At 40.4% G+C, this 24,407-nt stretch overlaps 1 protein-coding gene across 2 annotated transcripts in view; it reads right to left on the minus strand.

Annotated features, from left to right (window-relative positions):
- The window catches only part of HAPLN1 (hyaluronan and proteoglycan link protein 1), a 69,420-nt gene extending 47,247 nt beyond the window's left edge, over positions 1-22,173 (minus strand). The window contains exons 1-2 of one of the 2 annotated variants that reach the window (XM_069775897.1): positions 21,148-22,173; positions 20,776-20,939 (exon numbers count right to left, since the gene is read on the minus strand). The gene's annotated coding sequence lies outside the window, so the exon portion shown is untranslated. Of the gene's footprint in view, positions 1-20,775 lie in introns of both variants that reach the window. The other variant, XM_069775898.1, reaches the window with a different exon arrangement.
- Between the last annotated feature and the right edge of the window lie 2,234 nt (positions 22,174-24,407).

A 24,407-nucleotide genomic window follows, 5' to 3' on the forward strand; every position in this document is an offset into this window, starting at 1 on the left:
AAATTAAGTAACATATAAGCATATATTAAGAAAAAGAATATGTGGAAAGCCACAGACATCACAGAGCTGAGTTTGGTTCACACAAAGATAGAGATTGTGAGAACAAAATCCTAGGGATGGGTTTTAATTTGTTGAGATACGACACAAAACAGCAGACATTTTTAAAAAAATCATTGTTAATTGAATTGTTTTGACATTTATTTTGGATGCCAGAAATATCTGCTGGCATTTGGTCAGTCCTTCAGGTAAAGTAAACCTGTGCAGATTTCAGAAAAAAAGACGTAGACTCAACAACAGGTTTTCTTGACAATCTCTGAATTGGAAAACTCAGTTAACAAGGCCACATCCTTGCTTAGTTAATAATAAGGATACCTGCAACACTGGTAGGCTGAAAATGAACTGGCCTTCAAAGATACATAGGTACAATACCCAGTTTAAATAACAGGCAAACAGATAGGATTCACATACTTTTTGCAAGTGCCACTCAACCAAGTTAATTACAGGGATCAGCACTTTTACAGTCATCCAGAATAAATGCAACGCTTTTGTTTGTGCTTTAATGTCCTCAGGATTATGCAGGCTGTTTCAATTTAGACATAATTCCCAGTTCTTGACTAGCACTTGTCAAGCATTTGAACACCCTCCAACCAGGGTTACCCAATACACATCCTCAGATCTGAAGTGAAGCTGTGCTTATTAGGCAGGGTTTGTCACACTGTGAAGAATGGTGGGAATCCTAGGAACAGTCATATGCTACAGATAGGGATCTTTTACAAAGATGTTGAAAACACAAGCCAGAGAAGGTCTGCACTATTCCTGCCCTTTTGTTTTGGAATATATATTCTTTCCCTAAGCAATTACTGCATGTGGTCATTGGACACTGGGCAAGGTTGACTTTTGCCTTGACACAGTATAGCCCTTCTCATGCTCTTTTTTTTGGTTACCAAAGCTTCACTGATACTTTCACACCAAGTACCTGTCCCAGAGACTAGAGTGACAAACTGCTTGTAAGGACAACAGGAAAATTTCCATAGTAACCCCCACTCAATGCAAATAGGGGTGTTGAAACTGTGGCCTGGGGTGAAGACCTGAAAAGCAATGGCAACAATGCATTATTCCTCTCCAAAATTGTCTGAGTGGAGACACCCTGCCCTAAAGTGCTGCTAGTGGAAAAAGGATTGGTTTTCCCTTTGGTGTGCTAATGGCAGGGGCTGTTGCCCATAGCCTCCATTGCCCCACAGGGAAGAGGAGAAAACAGGAGGATCTACTAAGGATTGCCCTGGTAAATTGGTATTTCTGCTCATTTCTCCTCAGATGCTCCGCAGTCTGTACCACGGAATAATCATAATTTTTCTCCACACCACATGCAACATGTAACATCACCTACCTTAAGTATTTGTCAGACCATGACAGATCTGTGCCAAGCATCAGCAAGGTTTACCATTTCCTTATTGCTTTTAGAAGTAAGGGTTGTGATTTTCAACTAGGACCATACATTATCAAATAAACTGAGATACTGGCTTCTACTTAAGCCAGCTTTCCTCTCAGTGACTTGTAGAAATTTCCCAAGCTACATAAACTACAGAGCGCACAGGGTATGGGACACTGTTCTAGGATCTGTCACTTACCCAGTAGTTTCAATCTTGAAGGGTCAGCACAGTTTCATTTCTTTCTCAGAGGCTAAATGCACAGATTCAGTTATATCCAAACGTCAGGGTTTGCAGTCTAAATGCCATTCTCTAGGGTGTTTTGCCAGGGCAGTGTTTTTAAAGGGTCAAATAGCAGGGGTTAAAAAAAAGCCCCAAACACCCAAACCTATCCCGGTGAAGGCCTCCATAAACTAACCCTAGCAGAGCTCCACCTCTCAGCCTGAGGGCTGCCAAACAAGAGACTGGGAGATGTGCTAATCCCTAATTAAGTTTAATCTACACTAGAGAAGGTTTGTTGATTTAGCCAGATAGGTAGAGCAATACTGACAGGTCAGTCCTAATGTAGGCATAGCTGTTAAGAAGAAAAAAAGCCTCCAAGAGCATAATTGATAGCAGTTGGTCTGCAAAGTGAACTCTGTCATAGAAAGCACCGGTTTCTTACACTTGTGCAACTGCATCAATGGTACATGACACAGTGGACGAGTGACCTGTGGAGCAACTACAGTCCCCGAGTCCTGCTCTCCTGTGCCCATGGCTGCCTTGCAGAAAGTCTATGGTTTGCACGCTTGAACCAGCCCAGCAACTTGCTCCTATTTTGGCCATGATGGGGTGGGTATCTGCTGCTGCAGTAGCTGCTGCTACTGTGAACTAGAGGGCAGATGCTCTGCCCAAGCCATAATGGGAAAAAAAGTGAAACCCATTTAGGTCCCCCATTGTACATACACAATGCTACATATGTATACACACACACACACACACACACATATTTACATATCTATGGATGACCATTCAAACTTTGGCTGTTGAACATACTCTGATTAAGCAAGATATGCTTTTGGCTGACATGATTGTACCAATAAAAGCTAGTAAGACAAACCAGCATCCAGGAATTTTGTCATTCTCTTTCCAGAGACGTCTACTTGAGACAAGGAGAGAAATTACCAAACACAAAATCTGTGATAAAATAACTTGTCTCTCTTTTTTACTCTTGAAGCATCATGACACATAATTATCTGCTCTGAAAAAAAGAATGACTACTTACACAGTTATTATGGATCCCAGTCAGAAAGTGAATACTTATTCACATATTAACTTGATGTTCTCTAGGACTGGAAACTCACAGGATGGACTTGAGCAGGTCCCACATGCAACCTCCACACTCACCTCTCCTTCATACTTGTGTAATGGTTAATCTGTTTCTGAAATGGGTTGTTCATGTACAACAGCTATTTTGACATTCTCACAGGGACTGCACATCCAAGGGGAGAAAAGTTTGTCATTTTAGGGGCCATAGCTAGTACTACAGCAAAAAGTAGTAAAGAAAATGTCACTGAAATTAGCAGAAGATTAAAAGACATGGTTTAATTGGCTGACACATGATAATAATCTTATAAAATACGTTTGTGTTTTGGTCAATTTGAGGAATGGTTACTATTTAAAAAGTACTTTCATGAGCCTCAAAATGAAATAATCTGAAAAGCACAAATATAATACATGAGCTTTTTAATAATCTAGTCTCACTGGAAATGCTGTAGACAGTAGAAATTTATTTCTAAAAAATCAGGTCATTGCTCTAATTAAATCAGACATAGACATAAAAGCATGCATATAAAGCCTGTGTTTAATGAAGAACAATTTCACACCTCCAACATGCCACTAAAGGGTTACACTACATAGAATTAATGCCTTTGAACCCTGCTATTTTCATCTGAAATTTACATGACACATCTTTTGAGGTATAGTCATGGATCTGTTTTACATAAATGTAGAGTAAGGACAATTTTCCTTGCACTTCTAGACTAACTTGCAGCATTTAGGTTTGATCTTTGTTGGTGTCAAGATGGAACAATTTCTGCCATTAGATACCAGAGGCATTTTACTCTCAGGGAGTCACAGTGTCTAAGATGTGCTGCTGGGTGTGGGGGGGTGAGGAACCAATTAAAGAAATGTGATACTTTCTCTTCTATGGGAAAGGGAGAGCAATTGCAGCAGCAAAAGCAAGAATGTGGGCGAGGAACTGGGGGAGAGGAAAGGAACACACTTTGGCTGAGCATCTGATTGGGACTTTAGTTGGATCACCCAAAGGAAGACAGCTCTTCCTCAGCTGTAATGCAGCTCTAAATGCATAAATGCTATACTAAGCAAAGCAGATTGTAGTCTAGACTTTGGCAGTAAAGGCAAAAGTATGACTCCAGGAGGGACTGCAGGTACCCTGCTGAAACAAGTTGGGGAACAGGAGTGGATACTGAGTCAATTCTAACATTCATACCCACAAATTGCCAATTGACAGACCATTCTGCATAAAGGAAAGGGTCGTTGCAACAGATCCCATCTCTTGGGAGCAGAGTGAGAGCGAAAGGAGAAAACCAAAATCAGAGAAAGAACTGAGAATGTGCTGTGGTTGTGCACCGTTCCTTCCAGTTACTTTGTGAGTTAGTGGGTGACCTCTTTCACAACCGGGACATCAAAGACTGTAAAGCCAGATGCTATTTAAGAGCTGAGAAATTCCCTTCATTTTTACTATAAAAGGACTGGCACACATATTTTATGAAGGATTTCAAATTGGTCACAAGAAAAGGAAAAAGAGCCTTCAACACTAGTCCTCTACTGCAAACACCTCTGTTTAAATGTCTCAAATTAGATTTTGTTGAAAAAAGATACTGGCAGACTCATAACCTGACATACTTTCCGTTATAAACTCATTTCTAGTGTAAACTCTGAATGTACAAGCTATAAATAGCACCTTGACTACAACATAGACTATCATTGTGTGCTCTGAATTCAGAAACAATATTTGGACTTTAGCTGATTTCTTTCTTTATAATTCTTCATCACTTACACCATTTATTTACTACTTATTTACCTTTTAATAAAATTTTGTAAGAAACTTTTTCCATAATATTATTCAGACAGGAAATAAAAGATGTGTTTGCAGTGAAAGGCCTCACACTTGCTACCCAGTGAGCAATACAGTGCAGTTCCTTGCTATGCCATTGCATAACAAGCAGTAAATACGAGGAAGAAAGAAAATCCAGGACAATGGTCCATTATCCTTCAATTTAGTATCCAGCATCTCTATGCTCATTTCAAACTTCTGTGGCTGTTAGGCACCTCTACTTAGTCAATTGTGATTTTATCCAAAGTAATTTTTTTTTAACCTTTCCTCAGAAGGATTCTTTCCCTTCATGAAAAGTCTTAACCATTTCCCACTATGCTTCCACCCACATGTTCACCTCCAGCTTAAAAATTCTCCTTTCTTGTGTTCACATGGTAAGAAAATAAAAGAATAAAATCTAACTACCTACTGCTTCCTAGGACATCTACAAATAGACCCTCTGATGTTCTAAAACACCTAGAATAATGCTACTACCTGGAAAAATAAAGAAATACCTATGAAAAATGGACTAACCAAAAAAAAAAACCCTAAGATAAGCCTTTCTAAACTGTATGAAGGTATTTGAGACTGCTGGGTTTTGATGTTTCACAAGTATAAAGAAAAAGACAGTAATAACTGTGTAGGTGCAGCTTCCCTTTTGCTGGCCATCAGAAAAAAGGAAAAGTGATCTAACTTTTGGGGGTTGGCAAAAGAGCATAGTGGGTACTGTCAAAGACAAATATTGTTCGTTTCTTAGCATGCAAGAGGAGTGGTTAAACAACACTGTCTATAGTTCTTGGCCACTGAGGCAAAGTTTATAAATTTCACAAGAGACATCCACAGTTTTTACTGCAGTGATAGGCTACAGATTCAGTAAATATTTTCAGCAGTGCAAGATAGCTGAGGCAATATCCTGATCTGAAAATGTTTTCTGGCAAAGTGTTTCTTGCTGTTGTGTTACTTGAGTCTCATGGTGACTCTGTACAATACTTCTGAGCAGTGCACAGGATGCAGTCATTGCATAGCCACTGTAAATGGAGTTTGTCGCCATCTGTATATATTGGCATATTTAGGATTCTCTGCATAATAGATGCATACAAACAAGCAAAACCCATAAGATTTCCCTTTGCTTCAAACTGCTAAACGTGTTCCAGAATACAAGTTTTTATTAAAAAAAAAAAATTTAACTTAACCTCCACTTTTACCAAATGACTTAATGCTAGTTGCCATCTTTGTAACACAATTTAAGATGTAGGGATGAAAAGTGATTTGTAGGAACTAAGTATGATTTTCATGGTTCTGAAGAAAACCTTTTGAATATGAGCTCACAGCAAGCAGCTCTCTGGTTCCTAGCTGAACCTGTAGTATTCTGCCTAGAACAGTATCTCTCAGAAGGGCCCACAGCTCCTATTTATTTCAAAGAAGTAAAAGTATAGTGTCAGAAATTACTATTTAAATACACCACAATTAATGCTTTCATGGGTAACAGCTTTAGCAGAAATACTCAGCTAGTTCGCCTAAGTCAACTACTGCAAACAGGTGGATGGGCACATACAAACTGCTAAGAGACACAGGGTTAAACCTCTGGTCCTTCCACGTGCCACTTCTGCCACATTGCTATGGTGTGTATCATATCTACTCACAATGGGGCTAGGATTAGACATCACACTTAAAGCATCTTTTACTACAGTTTGCCCAAGTTCATGTTGGCTTTCCTGAAACTCCAAGGTCATAAATGTCCTCTCCCACATGCTAAAATCCTGAATAGCCTAAATTCTCTAAAATCCCCGATATCTTTTTATGCAGTAAATACTAAGCTTAAAACAGGAGCATGGTGTATAGAAACCAGTTTTAATATCAAAGTATCTTGGGAGTGCACTTAATGGTGTGCAAAATGGTGCCCTTGCCCAATGCTCCTCATGAAATAAATATGCACAGGATGTGCTGCACTGACTGGGCTGAATAAGAGGAAAATAGAGGAAGATTTCACACAGTCAACGTGAGATGCATTTCTAATGCAGTGGTTCAACAGTCAAGCCTCGTTGATATGTATGCTATCAAAGGTGGCTCAGGGCAGCCTGTGCAAACATGCAGTTACTAGGACTATTGGAATAGGCATGGTCTCACTGTGTTGTTTGCCTATGCCAGAACCCAAGAGAAAGGCTGATGCTACCTCCACTTAGGAGGATGAGTGGAACAGTAGATGTTGCTGGAGTGAGAAGGGCAGCTGCATCTGCCTAGGCACAGCAGTTGATCTCCCTATTGCCGCTTTCCATCCAGTGGCTGGGGGAGAAGTCTCCATACCTCCCTCCCTCTGTTCTCTGTTCCAGCTTTGTCTGTCTCTCATCCTTTCCCTGTGGCAAAAGATGCTTGACCAAGAAAAGGTCTGAACCGTTCTCCTTGGAATGAAAAAATTCAGAGTCTCCTTCGTGGTGGTAAACCTTCATGACTAAGGTGCCAGGAACCAAAATGTGAACTTTGTGACATCTTTATCAAGCACATACCCACAGAAATATAATCAGGAAATCAGCAGAGCAAGGATTGACACGCTGGCTAAGAGCCAACCCAAGGGCCTGGACACGTGTTAGTTGGTCAGATTGATGCCACTGTTTGCCAAAAAGGTTTGGTGAAGGGAACACTGTTTGAGAGAATATTGATGGCACAGTCCTGCCCAAGGCTAGAGCTCTGTGTGGGGTTTGCAGCCTGTCATTGCCTAAGAAGTGGCATGACTAGACAAAGACTTACCAGTGCAATGGGAAGCTTGGCTTCCCAAGTTTAGCTTTCTCCAACTTGAATTGGTGACCTTCCAATACCTTGACAGAGAGAAGATCACATACTCTGATAACTGAATCCTTCCTTCAGCACATGGAGGAACAAAACCTTTACGACAGCAGCAATCCTTCTAGGCTAGGATGGAATATAAGACATATTGACATGACAGATGACGTTGCTGGCCACCATATAAAATAATTTTACCTGCTTCGAATATGCAGTAAGAAATACCTAAATGTATTCCCATTAATGCTACAAATTTATAAATTAATGATTTCAGAAGCTATATATACTTTAGAGGGAGCATGAAGTCAGAAAATCAAAAGGAATATTATAGTCCTCTGAGTCAATGAGCCAGAAGACATTAACATATGCAATCTTTACTGTAATTATTTAACATTTTTCAGGCTGCTGTATTAACATTTGGAAAGGTAAACAATGGAAAGTTACATGACTATTTTCAACAAAGCATGAGCCAGAATTGCCTTTTTTGTCTTCTTCATATGGAACGGTAACCTTATTGCTCAATTTTGAGCAGATTTTTATTTGCCTTCTACTCGTGTAGACAATTATATCTTCCTGAAGTAAATGCATAGCATTCACATACAGTATCTTAAACAAGGTGAATAATGGGGTTCCCTTGCATTAAAAAAGGTGCACAAATTTCCCTATATAATTTCTATTACTATATGCATTTTTCTAGTTTTAAATTTGATCACTAAAATGTGTATAAATATGTGACAAGCTGTATGAATTTTTGTAAGTTTTTTATGTTGTTATTTCCACATCTTCTCTGTGTAGTTTGTTGTATTTTTTTTCTAGAATCAAATTGAAAAGTTTCTGGGGCAGAAGATGACTTTTTTTTTAAACTATAAAATTCCCAGTACTCTCAGGCTATCTAAATGCTTTTCTTTACCTATGGTCCCGTTTTCATCTTCTTACTTTCTTGCAGTCTTTAACATGCAGGCATCTCTCCTTTATTTGGAGTAATGACTATCTGAAGTACTATAGAAGATGACAGCCCCAAGCAATACGAGCACTGAGAACTATTCCAGCTTCTAGAGGAATTGTTTTGGGCTCAGTGACTAGCTTGCTGTGATTCAGTGTCACACAAAAGCTCATAAACCCCTTTGGAACCATGAGTTTAGCATAAAAACAATGATGTGGTATCAATTGAGCAATGATTGATGCTATAGATGTACTCGCCATGCGGTTCCTCTGGATTTCCTCCATTATGATCCCTCTCAAAGCCGTTGGAGATGGTCAGGATTAGATTGGCTTGCTTGAAGACGGATATACACTTTCTGGGATAGTGTCACAAGAGTAAATACATATGGCACTGAGCTGGAGGTTATGCCTTGCTTAACTGAACTGGTTGCAGAGCCACATTTTATAGGTGGCTCTATACCACTACTAGATAAACTGATGAGATTGCCTACGTGAATACCTGTATCTTCATACCATCCTTGTGAGGAGGGGAAGTTTTATCATCCCATTTTTATAGATGGAGGAATGAAGGACTAATAGATCCCAACTTATTCAAGGTCATGCAGGGGTCTAAGTCTGAGCAGAGAACTGAACCTATGCTTCTCAAGCAACAGTAAAATATCTTTACAGTAAAATGTCTTAACTAGTCAGTAATACTTTCTTCCCTATTGCAAGTAATACATAATTAAAAGATAATAATTAATAACAGTTTTCAGATGCCTGAATTGATATTGTGTTACATTCTCTCTGCTAGTACAGCAACCACAGTTCTTCCCTTCAAACAGCAAGGAGTTAAGATGGCAATAATGTTTCCCTGTAAAAGTCCTTGGTGGGCATTCCATTATGCACCAAGAAATTCTCAGTCTCAGTGACAGGGAAATATAAGCAGTAAGGTGCTGGTCTTCATCTTTTCAATAAAATTGCCTGACTTGTAATCATACTAGAACTCCTGCAGCACTGAAATGATAAACTATATCAGAAGGATACAGCAAGCACTAACTTATCCTTAATGGTCTATTTTGTGCCTATGGACCTTTGGCTGTCCTCTACTGTGATTTTATTTCAGAAGGAGGAAATAAAAGGTCAGCGTCATAGGCAAATATGTTGGCTTATTCCTCACTGTCCAAGCAATACGCTATATGGAATATACTTGATGTCATTTTGAGATGAAAGATAACACTTCAAAAGGCTCTTCTAGCACTGAATCAACCATGAAGTACCCATAGCTTCCTGAGTCAATCTAGAGATGCTGATCAGTTTAGCGCTAGAGAATTACATTAAAGGTCAAATCCAAGAGCAATTAAGGGCTGCATGATAGAAAATTGAAGAGTCAATTGGGAAACATAGTGTAAATGAGCCTCATGTTTTCTGTACACTTTCTTTCTTTGCTTCCTTCTCTAGATTCAGCTAAACACGGTTTTAAGAGGATTGTTCAACGTTTGACAGCAGTAGTTACCATGCACAGAAGGGGTGAGCTTCCTCCCACACCTCTCTATTCTTGTTTGAGGAAAAGCAATATTGGAATTTTGATATTTTTCACTTTTTCTTTCCCACTACTTTTGCCCTTCTTCCTCTTTCCCTGAATGGCATCAGAAAATGCTGCTAAAGTGGAAGTTTGGCATAATTTTGTAATATATTGTCCTTCTTTATTCCTGTGCTTTTCTATATCCAAGCAGCCAAGAAAAAACCCATAGCCCTTTCTAGCTAAAATCAATGACTCTTTTCCTCTTCAGTACCATGAGTCTAGATCATACACGAGCAACTATGAATTTGTCTGTAGGAGACAAAGAATCAGAGATTAGCTGAGGTTGGAAGAGGCCTCTGGAGATCATCTAGTCCAGTCCCCCTGCTCACAGCAGGGTCAGGTAGAGCAAGTTGCTCAGGTCTGTGCCCTGTTGGGTTTGGACTGTCTCCAAGAATGGAGATGCTGCCACCATCTCAGGGCAACCTGTTCCAGTGCTCAACCACCCTCACAGTTTTCTCTTATGTTTAAACAGAATTTCTGGTATTTCTGTGTGGGCCCCTGGCCTCCTGTTCCTGTCATTGGGCACCACTGAGATGAGAATGCCCCCTTCAGTCTCACTGAACCCAGTGATACAGAGAATTGCTAGACCAAATCGTGTGGTTAGGACTTTCAAATTTACTTCTGCAGTTCACCTATTCAAGCTTTCCATTGTAATCACAAAGGCCAAAAAGACTTTTCTTAGTGTGAGTCAAGACTCTTATCTAATATTATGACTTTAAAACCGATGACCTAATAAAACAAACTCACAAAATGTTATGAGAATTGCAAGAGTAGACTGTTATGCTTTCTAGACCATCTGCCATATTTAAGCTTCCATGACAGAGAAATACAAACCAAATTCTCTTTGAGGTAAGCCCACATGTGTTTCCTTTGTGTTATATTGTCCTTACTGAAATCTGGGAAGAGTTTATGTACCTATAGAGAACCAGAATTGCCTTTCACATTTTGTTCAGATGTGCAAATTTCCTAAAATGACAATATGCATCCTAAAAACACAGCAATAAAAAGTTACAGCTGTTGACCAGCAGAGTGTTTAATTTGTCCTTTTGTTCATATTTATTTGCACAGTGTGCAGGAACTGAACTTGCAAACCTCTAATTGCAAAAGAAGAGGTGTATTCTTGCTTCTGGTTTTCCTCCAGACTACAAAGACTATCTATAAATTTCCGTGAAGTAGACACAATGGGAGTGTGACTCCATTGCCAAAAAAGGCAGTGCTTATAGGTGGCATTTCTGTGGACTTAGAAGACAGAAAGTTAAAATTTATTGAACGAAGGTCCTGGATTTCTAATGACTTTGTGTCATAGTTTAGGGCATATTCAAGCCTGATATAAGAAATATACTAAATTGGCTATTTGGTGTCAAAGGAACTCAAAGATGGTGTGCTTCCACCTTGGAGTCCCCCATCTCCTTCTCCTTAGATATATTTCTTAGAGTGAGCTCTTGCCCTCTGACATGTGGTCCCCATTATTACACAACATCTGTAAGATTTTATTTAACTTTTATGTGAGAAACTCAATATCAACTGGACAGTTGGTACTAATATATATATAAAAAAGGATAAAACCTATAAATCGTAGTTCCACAGCAGTTTCTGGAGTAATAATAATAAAAGAATCAATGAATATCATTGTCTGCAGAAGGAGGGTTGTTTTCCAAGATGAGTATTTTGCACACTGCAAGTCACAGAAATAAATATAGATTTGCTGAAACTCTTAATCAGCTAGAAATAAAAAGTCACATATCCCCAATATAATGTCAGGAGGAGGCTGAAGTCCAAACAAACAAATTGCAGTAATACAGTAATGGTGCAGTCCTGAAACAACATTCCTCAGATAAAACAATATAATCTGCATCAATCATCAGATGCACCAAAAATAACTCACCCTCACAGTGTGACTTGACAGGATCTATGTCTCCTGGTCTGGAAATAAATGTTTGTACTTTCCCTTGACACTTAGGAGTGTTTTCCATAGATGTGGTAGCTTTAATTTTCTGATAGATGACCATTATTCCTCGGCAATGTTCTATTCAAGTGACATTATCTCATAATTCTCTGCTATTTTCTTCTGCTTGATACTTCTTGAAAAACAGTAAATCTAAAGTTTCTATCAGCTTGGCACCTAAAATGAATCACTCAGTGCTGTGATATGCATAGGTGAGGATGTTTCTTTTGTCTCAGATTTGCAGTACATGATTAAAAATAAGTAATTCTCAAGCTCCATTTGCCCAGATGAGATTTGAAGCCAGATTGGACTCAGCTGTGTCTGCAAAGATCATGTATTTGAATTACTATATTCAAGAACAAAGAGTTGCCTTCATGAGACACAAACTGTGAAAACTCATTAACCTCTTTAGATTCTGTTAAATACTGTTCTTCTTGTTTAGATGCCAAAGCAAGTCATAATTTTCAAAAGTATTTCTCCCAAACAAAACTACCTAATTCAGTAGAATTGTAGAAAAGTTGTCCAACAGAGAACCAAAAGGAGTCACCACCTTCATACTTCTATGCATTTTGTCTAACATGGTATTGAAAACTGAAACAATGGGACTTCACAGGCTTTCCACGCAACCTATGCCTGAGCTTTCTCATCTTTTAGAAATCTCTTTCTCCAGTCTTTCTTCCTGCAATATGCATCCAATACTTCTCCTTTTCTCTGCTATAGACATAGGGAACAGATGATTTACTTTATCTCTGTAGCACCTTTTTATAATTTAAAGACTATTACTATGCCTGTCCTTCAGTATATTCATCTGTAGGCTAGGCTAGGCTAGGTTAGGTTTTTCAGTTGGTTCTTCCAACTCATGCTTCCTAAACTATCATTTTTATTATTTTCCTTATGACTTTCTTTAGCTGGTCTATACAGCTCTCAAAATCGAGTACCTGGCACCAGTGCAAGCTCAAATGAGACCTTAAACTTTACTCATCTTTGTAGATTGTTTTCTTTCTGCCTCAGTTTACCAGATTCTATTTGCTGGAAAGACTTATTCCAGTTTTTTCTCCAGTTAGGCAAGAACATTTTAACTGCAAAGCACAGCTTCGGAAAGAATTCAATCTTTCCCTATTTTGTGTTTTCTAAAAACTTAAGCATATTTTCTATTCCATTATCCAAGTTACTAATGAAAATATTGAAGAGTATCAAAGCTGACTAGCCCTGGCAAAATCCCATTTGATATGTGCTTCTATTTTCACAGTGAGCTATTGATTTCCTAAACAGTTTTGAAAACATGTCACACTAGTTTTACCAAGACAGTCTCTTCCTAGCTTGCTTATGAAGATGTTATACATGCCACTACCATTCTCCTATCCTACTGAGGAATGCCCTACTGGATTTGAAATTTTTTCTTATTCTCTGATTTGATCAGAGTGGAACACACATTAAAATGCAGGTGCAATCAGATATGGAGGTTGCTTTGGAAAAATGTAATAATTGCATGCTTCCCTTAGCCTGCTTATGGGGGAAAACAGAATGAAATGCCTGGAAACTGGATGCAACAATCCATTCATTGGTTAAAAGACCAGATGTTGGTATTAAAGAGAACCATTCAGACACATCAACAAATGTTTTATTATTCTTTTGATCTACTCTGAGACATTCTTGGTTAAAAATTGCATTTTTTTCTTGATGGATTTCCCAGGATATATCATTGTTTATTTAATTGCACAACACCTTTGGCTCCTGTACAGACATTCTACTTCTACCTGCTCTTTTCTGCCTTTTTTTTTATTTTACGTTGTCAGACTGAGACCAGCATGTCCCACATCTGGAGTGCAACTGCTTTTTCTCTGGCTCATGGTTTACAGGCTCAAAGGAGCTGTGTTGAAAGACATATAACCCCTGCAGCAGCCAAGTGATTCTATCTGTCTCGTACTATGTGCTCCCTTATGCACAGGGTGTAAGGGACCAGGTCACTTCAAACCAGCACAGGGCACAGTCAGATCAGTGTGCCATATCAGGCACCAGCCCCTGGGTAAATGACTCTGAACATGGTGCCTCTTACCCTGGCATTCAAATGTGTTGATAGCCTACTTCTTTAGTGAAATCTGACTATCTGAAATCTACTGTCTTTTCTCATTTACAACAACACTCGAGAGAACAGACCTGCAGTACAAAGTGGCCAGATTATAATTGGATTTACCAAGCCTTTTAATCAATATTTAAGAGTAAAAAGATTGTAGTCTGTAGTTATCTTTATCAATAATAAGAGCTGAATTACCATCCTCTTTGTTCACTGTTTCAGCTGAGCAAAATCCAGAAAATGTTTGAGATCAACATCTTTACTGTCTCTCATTGGTTCTTGGCTCACAGAGATAACCATTAAGTCCCCAAAGTACATAAAAACATGTACAAGTACATGTACAAAACAAGTACATCATCATGACATGATGATATATGTGACCAGACACACCACCACATGCACAACCAGACAAATACACAGTCACTGCATTAATACATTTTTTAGAATCATTTAGATTGGAAAAGACCTTTAAGTTAATCAAGTCCAATCATAGTATATTTCAGTACACCAGTGAAAATGTGTTCTAATAAACCAATCAAAGAAAAAATACAGAAACATCTGAACAAAAACCCAAAACAAACAAAAAAATCTGCCTGCCTGTTTGACTTGCTAATAAAAGCTGAATCGCACTTTGTATACCTATTTTAAATCTATATAATCAAAGCTATTAAAGAAACAAGTTACAAACAGGCAGCAAAACTTGACATTTTCCTTCAGACATTTAGGAATCCGGAAACATAGTTTATCTGAAAATAACAATGTGCTCATTAATCTTTCAGGTTATGCATGAAATTAAAGCAGCAGAGCTTCAGTACTGCATGTACAGCATCTCGGGTGTTAGAAGATGGGAGCAAACTACCCTAGACAATAAGCAGCACATATCGGAAGGTGGCAGCACCGTTACGGCCTGCAACATTTGCAACACACATGTATCACTGCAATCTCAGTAACAGAACTACCACACCTACTCTAACATTATTCTTCTCTGATATGGTTCTTATAAACATCTTGCTTGGACCCAACACTATGTTTTCACAGCTATTACAAACCAGGAAAATTTGCAATGTGCTTTTCCCATTTCTAGGCAGTATTTTTGTATATGGCTCAGGGCAGGTGTTTTCTTTTGCTTGAAAATATGTTTATGGAAAAAAACAACCACCACATAGATATTTCAGGGTGTAGCACATATTTTCTCAAATATTAATAAATAGATGAGTAGTTACTCAGTTCCAACTGGAGAGTATCAAGGTTATTTTAGCAATTAAAGTTTTTTTCCTACATTAAACTTGTACTTCTACACAGATTCCATAGGTGCAGGTCTTGATTCCTCTACTCTTTGTAAATGTGCACAGTTTTACTTAACACTTTATTGACATCGCTGAGGTACTTATGTCTATAAACCTAAACAGATTTGCAGGTCAGGAGCTTTATGTACTGCTTTTTGATCAGCCATGTGCAATATTATGGATGCCATTCTGCAAATGGATTAATAGTTTTATTCACTGAGCCCTGTCTGAGTTTCGATTGATTTCACTGAATTACTAATGTAAGTAAAGTTCTTACATATTGTTTTGCTGGATCAGAATCTCACAGTGCAGTGGTACTGTACCATCTCTTTTGTGTATATGATCTTCCAAAATGCAAAAGCCAAGCACTGATAGCCACTAACAAGCAGAAGAATGAATCACCAGTTTTAAAACAATGGAGGGTAATAGTCTGTATCCTAAAAACTACAAATCAACAGCAGTGTGCCATTTTACACAATCAATTTTCAATCACCAGGCTCCAAAAAAAAAAAACCTACACATTCTAATAGGGTATGTGAGCATGTATTTTTTTTATATATATTTATTTATATACAAACATACATATGCATAGATGTACACAGACTGCCTCTTCTCTATGTGTATAGGCATTATTGTAGAAAAGGAATTACGAATGTGGAAAAATGTTAATCACAATAGATGTCATTATACCTCATGGTATACTATTGATATACTTATCTGATACTTATTGATATACTTCAGATGATGAGTTACCAGGTATCATGACATAAGCAGTGTAAATTAAAGAGATATGACATGCTAAAAACCCGAAGCAACCCTGAACTTAATACATCCACTTGCAAAAGTACAGACCAAAATTGACCAAACCCAAATTTGAACTACCTCTAAGTTACTTTTCCTTCTTTTTCCCCTGGAGAAGTTTGAAACATTTGTGTTCCCATACTTAGATTTCTGCCAAACACATTTCTAATCTAACTGGTCTCCATTGCCCATATGTTCCTTGTAGGCTGCAAGCATTTAAAGTAATTCAGAGATATTATTAATGGAAAGTCGTCTCAAGATAATGGTCTTCTGCTATTAGACAAATGCCAAGATGACATTTTTTGAAGTCAGAGGCATATATCCAGGGACATTCTTCTGGTTTCACGATTTTATTTCTATTATGCCAGACAATTAACGATGTAGATTCTGCTGTAATATCTGCTCTAGGAAATGGCGGTGACTCTGCTTGCCAGTGACACTAGTGGGAATCTTTGTCCCAGGAGAGACTCTGTGACCTTGCAAAGACTCTCATTAATACAGTTTGGTCTGATTCCATTAGCAGCTCTTGTGATTCACAGTACCAGGTCAGGTGGAGCTAAATAGAGAGGTAGTTACCTATGAAGCACAACATCAAATCAATTAGCCCATTTGCTGCTGTGATATTTTACCTTCCTAGACTTTCATTTGTAAACTTTGCCTGAAAAATGGAAAGGCAGATTTCCTTCTCACTTAGCCATTAACTCATGCATCATGTTAACAATCTCCTATGGTAATATTTCATATAACTCTTGAGAAAAGTTTTCAAAGTAGTCGGTGCAGATTACTGCTCTGTGACTTCTTACTGCATGTTTTAAATGTTTGTTTTTGGAGCCATTGATCATGTTCAAGATTTCCACTCTGTTGTACTAATTAAAAGGAAACAAAAAAATGTGTTTTCAAAGCTAAGCGAATGAGAAGGACATGGAAACTGTTTGTTCTGCTAAGTGTGATGTTGCCATTTGATTTATTGTTCAAACAGTGATGAAAATCAGGAGGAAGTAAAGCACAGGGAGCTTGACTTTGCCAAGTATTTTAATACTTCTTTGCTCCAGGAGCCATTGTGGCACTTACTTGAAAAACGTAGGATCAGAACCATAGATTATTCACCACTTGCTTTAGGTGCCTAGGAGATGACTGCAGTGGAAGCTGTGATGATGGTTGTTGTGGTTTAAACTCAGGCACCAGCTAAGCACCATGCAGCTGCTCACTCACTTCTCCCCCCACCCAGTGGGATGTGGGACAGAATCAGGAAAAGAAGTAAAGAATTTTTAAAAAGTATAGGAACTGGAAACATGTAAGCTGGTCACATAGCATAAAAACAGTCACAAAGTATATCCAGACTGATGTATGCCTGCTTAAAACCTTGTCATTTCATGGGATCCTTTAGAGCTATGACAACTGACAACACCTGAACATCTACTACTGAATAAACAATCCAGTGGACCAAAAAGCAATTTTCCTTTCCCTCATAAAGAGAAGGGACAATCCAAGCAATGAGGGTGTGTGAGGTCTGAGGAAGGCAGAGATAAATGACATGCACAGAAAGAAGATGGAGAGGTTTATGACCTTTTATTAGCCATCAGAAATAATTTGACATTTTCTTTGTCAATGACTATCATTGACAAAATATTCAGGGACAAAACAGAAGGGCGTTTAACAAAAGCACGTCCTACGTGATAAAGGAGTTTTGGAAGGAGCTTTGAAATCCTTACTGCTGAACATAGCTTCTCCTGCCACAATATTTGTACAGAAATCTCTTCACTTTTACCGTAACAGCTCAGTATGTCAAACTAAGTGTTAATTTCTGGCTATTTGTTACAGAATGATTTAACAAGTCTTTAGAAATAGATATTAATAAATATTTGTTAATAAATTAATAAATAAAAAACAAACTTATTTTTATCAGATCTAATAGGCATTTAAAAAGCAGAAAGAACGTCCCCTAAAAATCTATTAAAAAAAAAAAAGCTAGCTGATAGCTTTTAATGGTAAAACCAAAAAAACCTAAGCACGTACAGTTAAATTGCACCTGGATTAGTGGCAGATGTTCTGAATAAAAGAAAAATCTTCTGAAAGACTCCGCATATCCACTAGGTGGCATACAGTGACCATGTTTCGGTCGTCTTATCGCCACAAAACCTCCCATTCATGCAGCAGATAAAGAACTGCATTATTAATTTATACCACTGCATCCACTCTACACCTAATATTTGTTTAGCCAGCTGTTTCCTCTAATCCTCCTTAAACACCATTGATTGAAATGCTAAGTATATTCAGACTTTTTTTTACCCCAAAGAACATTTTGTTACCCACAAGTTACAAGCTACCTTTTCAAGTGCAGTACTGTATGCTACAGTTACTAACAGTGGAGACAGAATGTCTAATACTTCCTCACAAGCAACAGAAGCAGCCTGTCATATGAAAATAATTTTTTCCCCAAACTTTTCATTTTCAGAGAATTTTAAGTAGTGAAATACACTGCCAGGTTTACAAAGAAACAGAAATGCAAAGTATTTCAACTTCCAGGGATAGTTTAACTACCGCTTCAATGAAAAGGCAAATGAAAAGCAAAAAATACTAATTTCAGTTCTCCCACTTTGCTCCTTGCAGTGAACTGGGAAACTTTGAATATATTTAAATATAAGCAATTGCAAAGTCACTCGTCACTTGAAGATCTCAACACACTTTTTAAAGGTTGGTCAAAATTATTTCCAGATTTTTACTGAGGGGCAAGAAGGTTAAGTGACTTGATTAAGTAAGTATTGATAACAGTTCTTTTGGCTCAAGACTGTGACCAATAGTGGACAAAAATATTTCTTTTAGTCACGTATCAGCATAAAATCAGAGAGGCTGGGGACCTGCAGTAGCAAATGCTCTTCTCATCCTTTTACAAACTGTAAAAACAAAGGTGCACTGCAGCATGCCACAGAAACCCTTCACCCTTTCCTGCAAACTCTCCCCCCCAACCTGAGCCCCAAGCCTTTGTACTACTTTAGAGTTTTTTTAGTAGCTGCTAGCTGTTTTAACCATGCTAACTGAAAATGAAAGGAAACCAAACCCGCTACGTTTATAATGAAAGGATGCTTTGCTGTGAATTACACTGTTAGTCACGTCTCTGAAGAGGACATTGCTGGGGATTATACTTTTCTTCATAATGACACAGGGTTTTTTCTCTTTCTTATTGGAATCTGCTTACACATTCAGGGATCTTATTAGGAATACGGGCCTTTTGGGACAATTTCAGTGCAGACCAGCAGTGTCTTGATTACTACATTGACTTTTTTTTAATTTGACATGAAAAAGCTGCTCCCTATAAAATTGTTTTTCCTATTTTTGCTTTTACAAAGCATTGTATTGAAAAGTACCACAAATTAATCTTTTTTTCATTCTCTCTGTTCCTTCCTGCATTCTTACTTCTTCCCTTTCCCCTTGTCACTAAATGTAATACAGGTACATATATAGGGGTTGGAGTCTCAGATAATGCATTCAGAGCAACTCCACTTAGCTATGCTTTACAGGAGCTGAAGATCTGCCTCCACTAGATGTGAAAAACCAAAGCACGCGCTGTCTCTGTAGCACAAGGACTTGGCATTCTGCATGACACACCTTGGCACGAGGCTGCTGACTCCTGGTTCCCTCTCCGTAAGACCCGATAATAATTTTCCTGTTTATGATACATTTCTCCACGTGCTGAAAATGCCCTGTCTATAGAAACAGTGTTTATCGAGAGGGTATCCATAGTTACACAGCCTCACTACATCTATGTTTTCAGCTACCACATCATACATATTCCTAACAATATTTTTCTAACAAAATAACAGGAATCTTTCCAGATTGCTTCTTTCCACATTGAGGCACTAAAACAGTCTTGCTAGCCATTGACACAAACTCATTGCTGTTAACAATCTACATGATTCTCTTGTACACATTGCCAGGTTCCCAGAGTCTCCTGAAGGTGTTATATCAGTTACTTGACATCACACAGCAACATAGATGGCAACATTTTCTGCCCTGAAAGATCCTAGTGGTAATGAATCCCCTTTCTAATGATATACAAATAGCAATAAACCTCCTTAATTCAAACATGCAAATCCTTTCCAACCCTTTATATCCAAACCTACCACACAAGTAGTTTTGCCATGAAAAACATTCTGAATGACACATTTATATCTAGTTGACCCCAAGAACCAAATAAACAGCCAGTAAAATGATAGTTATCATAGGCATGGACCAGCTAATGTGCAGCTACACATTCAAAATGCTGCGGCACCCTAAGTTTTTTGGTGAGTGGAGACAATACAGAAACCTGTGCCAAATGTTATTCAGGCATTCTCTGACAATAAATAGCCAAATATGACATCAGTATGTAATTTATCACATCTTATCAAAATCCTTTTCCTTCTAACTGGATGGTCAGTACTTTATGCAAATCTACTTCCAGCCCTTGAAATTCTTGCTCAGTCTACTGTCCTGCTTTTCCTACATACTAAAAACTTCTAAAAGCATCTGTCTGGATGGAGAAATCCCTCAGAAAGACAATTCTCTGTGAAACGTACAAGCCGATAGGAGGAAGCCACAGAGCAGAAGCATACAACTTTTGTCTTTCAAACGGAATCTGCAGTTGCAATATGATCTCTCCTTTGGTAACACAGAGCACTTAAAGTCAAACACATTGAAGTTAGCCAGTTTCAATCCGCCTTTTGCACTCGCCCCCCGCCTCAGCTGCCAAACTAGATCGCTCAAAAATCCCTTCCATGCAGCCCTGGAGCTGATGCCACAGACATTGCTTACTGGATCCCCATCCAACTTAGAGAAATAAAGGAGTAAAAACCTTTCCCAAAAGTTTGATTATTCTTTTTACCTTGTGCAGAGCTCCTGAGTTGAGATGGTCTCAGAACACTCCAGCAGTTTGAAACAGAGGACAGCGAAGTGCGGAGGAAGTTTTTGGAGCTCACCTTAAGTCAGCTTGTGCGTGTGTGTGCCTATGTCCCGAATGTCTCTTTGTGGCTCTGGGTGGCAGAGGACCTGATTCAGGGAAGAGAAAGCCACTTTCTCACCGAGAGGAAAAGAAAAGCAACACGTCATGAGTTAAGTACGCCTCCAAGATGTCTTAATTACAGCTCAACGTGCTTTCCATTCAGACCCCAGGAACGAGAGGAAAAAATAAACCCACCCACACCCACCCACCCTGTCCCAGCACGCTGCCCTGTCCCCTCCAGGTCCCTGTCCTCACCCCTTAGGTCCAGCCCTCCCAGATCCGCGCCTAAAAAAGCCTCTTGCAATGCACACAAGTCCCGAGCTAAAAACCAAACAGGGCAAAAAAAAAAAAAAAAAAAAAAAAAATGTTGGTAGTGTTCCTCGTGAAGGGATCATTGAATTTAGGAATTTAGGGTGTGTGACACCCTGAGAAACATGATACTTCTGATTACTTGCCTCTGCTTGCTCCCAGCCCCCGCTCCTTATGTACCCCCCAACTTACCATTAACTCTGAGGGTGGGAACGTGGCTTCAGACGGGGAGAAAGTGATGCGTGAAAGGTGGGGGGTGTGTAGTGGGGTAGAAACAGCTGGACCTAAAAGGATCCCATGGTGTTTTTGTTTTACCCCCAACTTCCAATTGAATTATTAATCCAGGAAACAAGCCCAGCTTCTCTTATTACACCCCAAATACAGAACATGCCTTGCTCAGGGCACTAGCATCACAAAACCCTAAATTCAGACAACTGTTGGCACCAAGTCTTTACGCAATTTCTAAACACCACCTTGGGCCAAAGTGATCCTCCAGCATCCAAAATCTCTGGATTATGGTGTATTTCACATCAGCAGACCCACAGGCAAAGGAGCCTGCTAAAATCTGTGCAATATGTGGCTTTAACCCCCTAAATCCCATGGAATGAAAAGCATACATGTTAAACCTCCCCTCTTACAACTGCAGACAAAAGGTGCTGCCATTGTTGTATCTCTAAATGTGTCTGTTATTTAAAGAAACCAACCAACCAACCAAAAACAAACCCCCAAATCAAATAACAACAGAAGACAGGAAAAAGAAAGAAAAAAAGGCCAAGCCTTGATGAGGTACTACAGGTTGGCAAATCGGGGTCCAAATAATATTATTTGAATTGCAAGCAGGTGTAGTTGCTCTTCCTCCGCTTGAAAAAAATAAGGTTCTTGATCTCCCAACAGTGGTAGGAAATGTATGCCTGAATTCTCAACCTCTAAATTCTGCTAGATTAAAGAACACAAGTAACCCAGGCAACTTGCTCTTGCAGATTCATTTTATCCCCCTTTTTTCCCCCCCTTTCTCCAATGCTAAACAGAAGAATGTAACTGTGCCACATCCACTACAACTCTCCAAAATAATTTTTCAGCCCGGACCCTGAGAAGCTTTTATCATTGTGGGTGTCAAACTCTCAGCCTGCATCATCAAAAGAGGCTGCAGCTCATCAATCCTACTTGACCAGGAAATGCCAGAGCCTAACACGCCCTGGTGCAAAAGCACATCTGAAGACATCGGTTTTACCAGTCACCAAGCAGGGGTCAGCCACTGCTGTGTCTCATCAGCTACTTCACAGCAGGTCCCACTGGAAGGAAAAAGGGAGAAAAAAAACCCCCAGCCCCACAAACCCAACCCAAACAAATAAACAGGTCTCTGCCTAGAAATATCAGGGGACTGGTTCGTGGTTATTATCCAAAGCGACAAAAGAGGCGCGGCGCATTTCCCCGATGTAAAATAATTAGGTTCTGGTGGCCACAACCGAGGCATTTCGGGTGCCGAGGGTGCACGGATAGAGCCGCCCCCCCCCCAGCCCCCCGGCCCCTGATCCAGAGCCCCCCCCGGCCCGAGGCGGCACCCGGGGACGGACGGCGGCACCCGCGCTCCCTTCGTGCTGGGGCACCTCAGGCGCCGGGCCGGGGCTGCCCGCAGCCCTCGGCTCCCCCTCGGGGCCGGGGTCAGAGCCGAGGGGGTGTCTCAGAGACCCGGCTAGGGGAGGCCGGGGGTGCCCCGGCCTGAGGCGGGACCGGCCCCTCCCGCCCGAACAAAGAGACGTTTCTTCAGGGCGGCGGGTGACCAGACCGCCCCGCCCCGCCCCGCCCCGCCGATCCCCGCCTCCCGCCAGCGGCCTCCGCCGGGGAGGAAGCGGACTCATATTTCAATAACAGAGGGGGCTTTGATGGGGCACGGCGCGAAAGCACGCCGACGGCGGCGGAGGGGCGGGAGGGGGCTGGCGGGCCGGGCCGGACCAGACCGGACCGGACCGGGCCGGGCTGGGCTGGGCTGGGCTGGGCTGCCGCCGCCTTCCCGCCCAGACCGCGCCCCGGGGCTGTAGCGCGGAGGGATACTTCGTGGGGCGGGAGAACGGTCGGGGCGGAGGGCTTCGTGCGGCGTGCGGCGGCCCCTCTGAGGCGGCGGCGGTCCGTGCCCCTGCCCTTCTTCGGGGTCCTTCTCGCCTCGGTTTCTCTCCCTCTGTCCTTCCCCACCGTGGTGTGGCTGCCCGGGGAGGCCCGAGGGGAGAGGCGCGGCTCCGGGGATGCTTCCCCTTCGCGGGCCGTGAGGCCGGGTCTCCCCCGCTCCCGGCAGTGCTGCGAAAGTGGCCCGAAAAGGGCATTCGCCGAGTTGTTCCATTGCCGTTAGTTTTCAAGATGTTTCCTTCCCTAGCTCTCTCCTTCGGGTTTGGTTTGTCTTATTTGGATGGGGGGTTTGGGTTGTTTGCTCTTTTTTGTGTGTTTGTTTGTTGGTTTTTAATGCACAATGACAGCCTTTTTTTTCTTTTTCTTCTTTTTTTCCTTCTCCAGAATAGTCAAAATACTTTGAAAGCTGAAAAGGGTCATGCCACCTATAGCACTGGAAGACAGCCTGAGAAATTTAAATGTCTGGGGAAAGCAACTGCAATTAGCAGGGGCTGGCTGCTGCGAGGTGATAGACTCCAGCTAATTTACAGCACTACTGCCCCAATCTAATGCCTATGCTGTGGGGTTTGTGTCAGTGAGTCTTCTAGGGGCCCTGTTTTTGTTTATGAGACGGTAGTAAACCAAAAGAAACAACAGAAATGTTCAGGAGAGTGATCCTGTATGGATTTTCGCTGTTATTTTCCAATTACAGATCAGGTGCAGGTAACTAGAGAATGAAACACCACAAAGCCTTATCTTAAAGCCTTCTAGTATATCTTAAAATTAGTTTTGGCACATTATGGCATCTGAAGACTTCCTAATAGAATGGTGTTAAATATTACCAACACAACATGGGGTTTTATAAATTATGGAGGCAGTGAGCTGTTCTTGTGCTGACTGTGGGCCGAGTGGGGCTGAAATGCTTCGTCTTTGTGCATCTAAAAGCATATGAAAAGAATGTTGGCGTATTGTATAAAGCCCACAAGTGGCATGAGTGAAATACCTGCTCTTTTTGCTAATGGATGGGAGAGTGGAAAGAAAGCAGTGCCATGTGGAAATTCCTCCCAGCTCTGTTGTTAGGGGAGTCCATAGCACTTCCTGAGTGT

The sequence above is a fragment of the Haliaeetus albicilla genome, chromosome Z, assembly GCF_947461875.1.
Source record: "Haliaeetus albicilla chromosome Z, bHalAlb1.1, whole genome shotgun sequence".
Lineage (NCBI taxonomy): Eukaryota > Metazoa > Chordata > Aves > Accipitriformes > Accipitridae > Haliaeetus > Haliaeetus albicilla.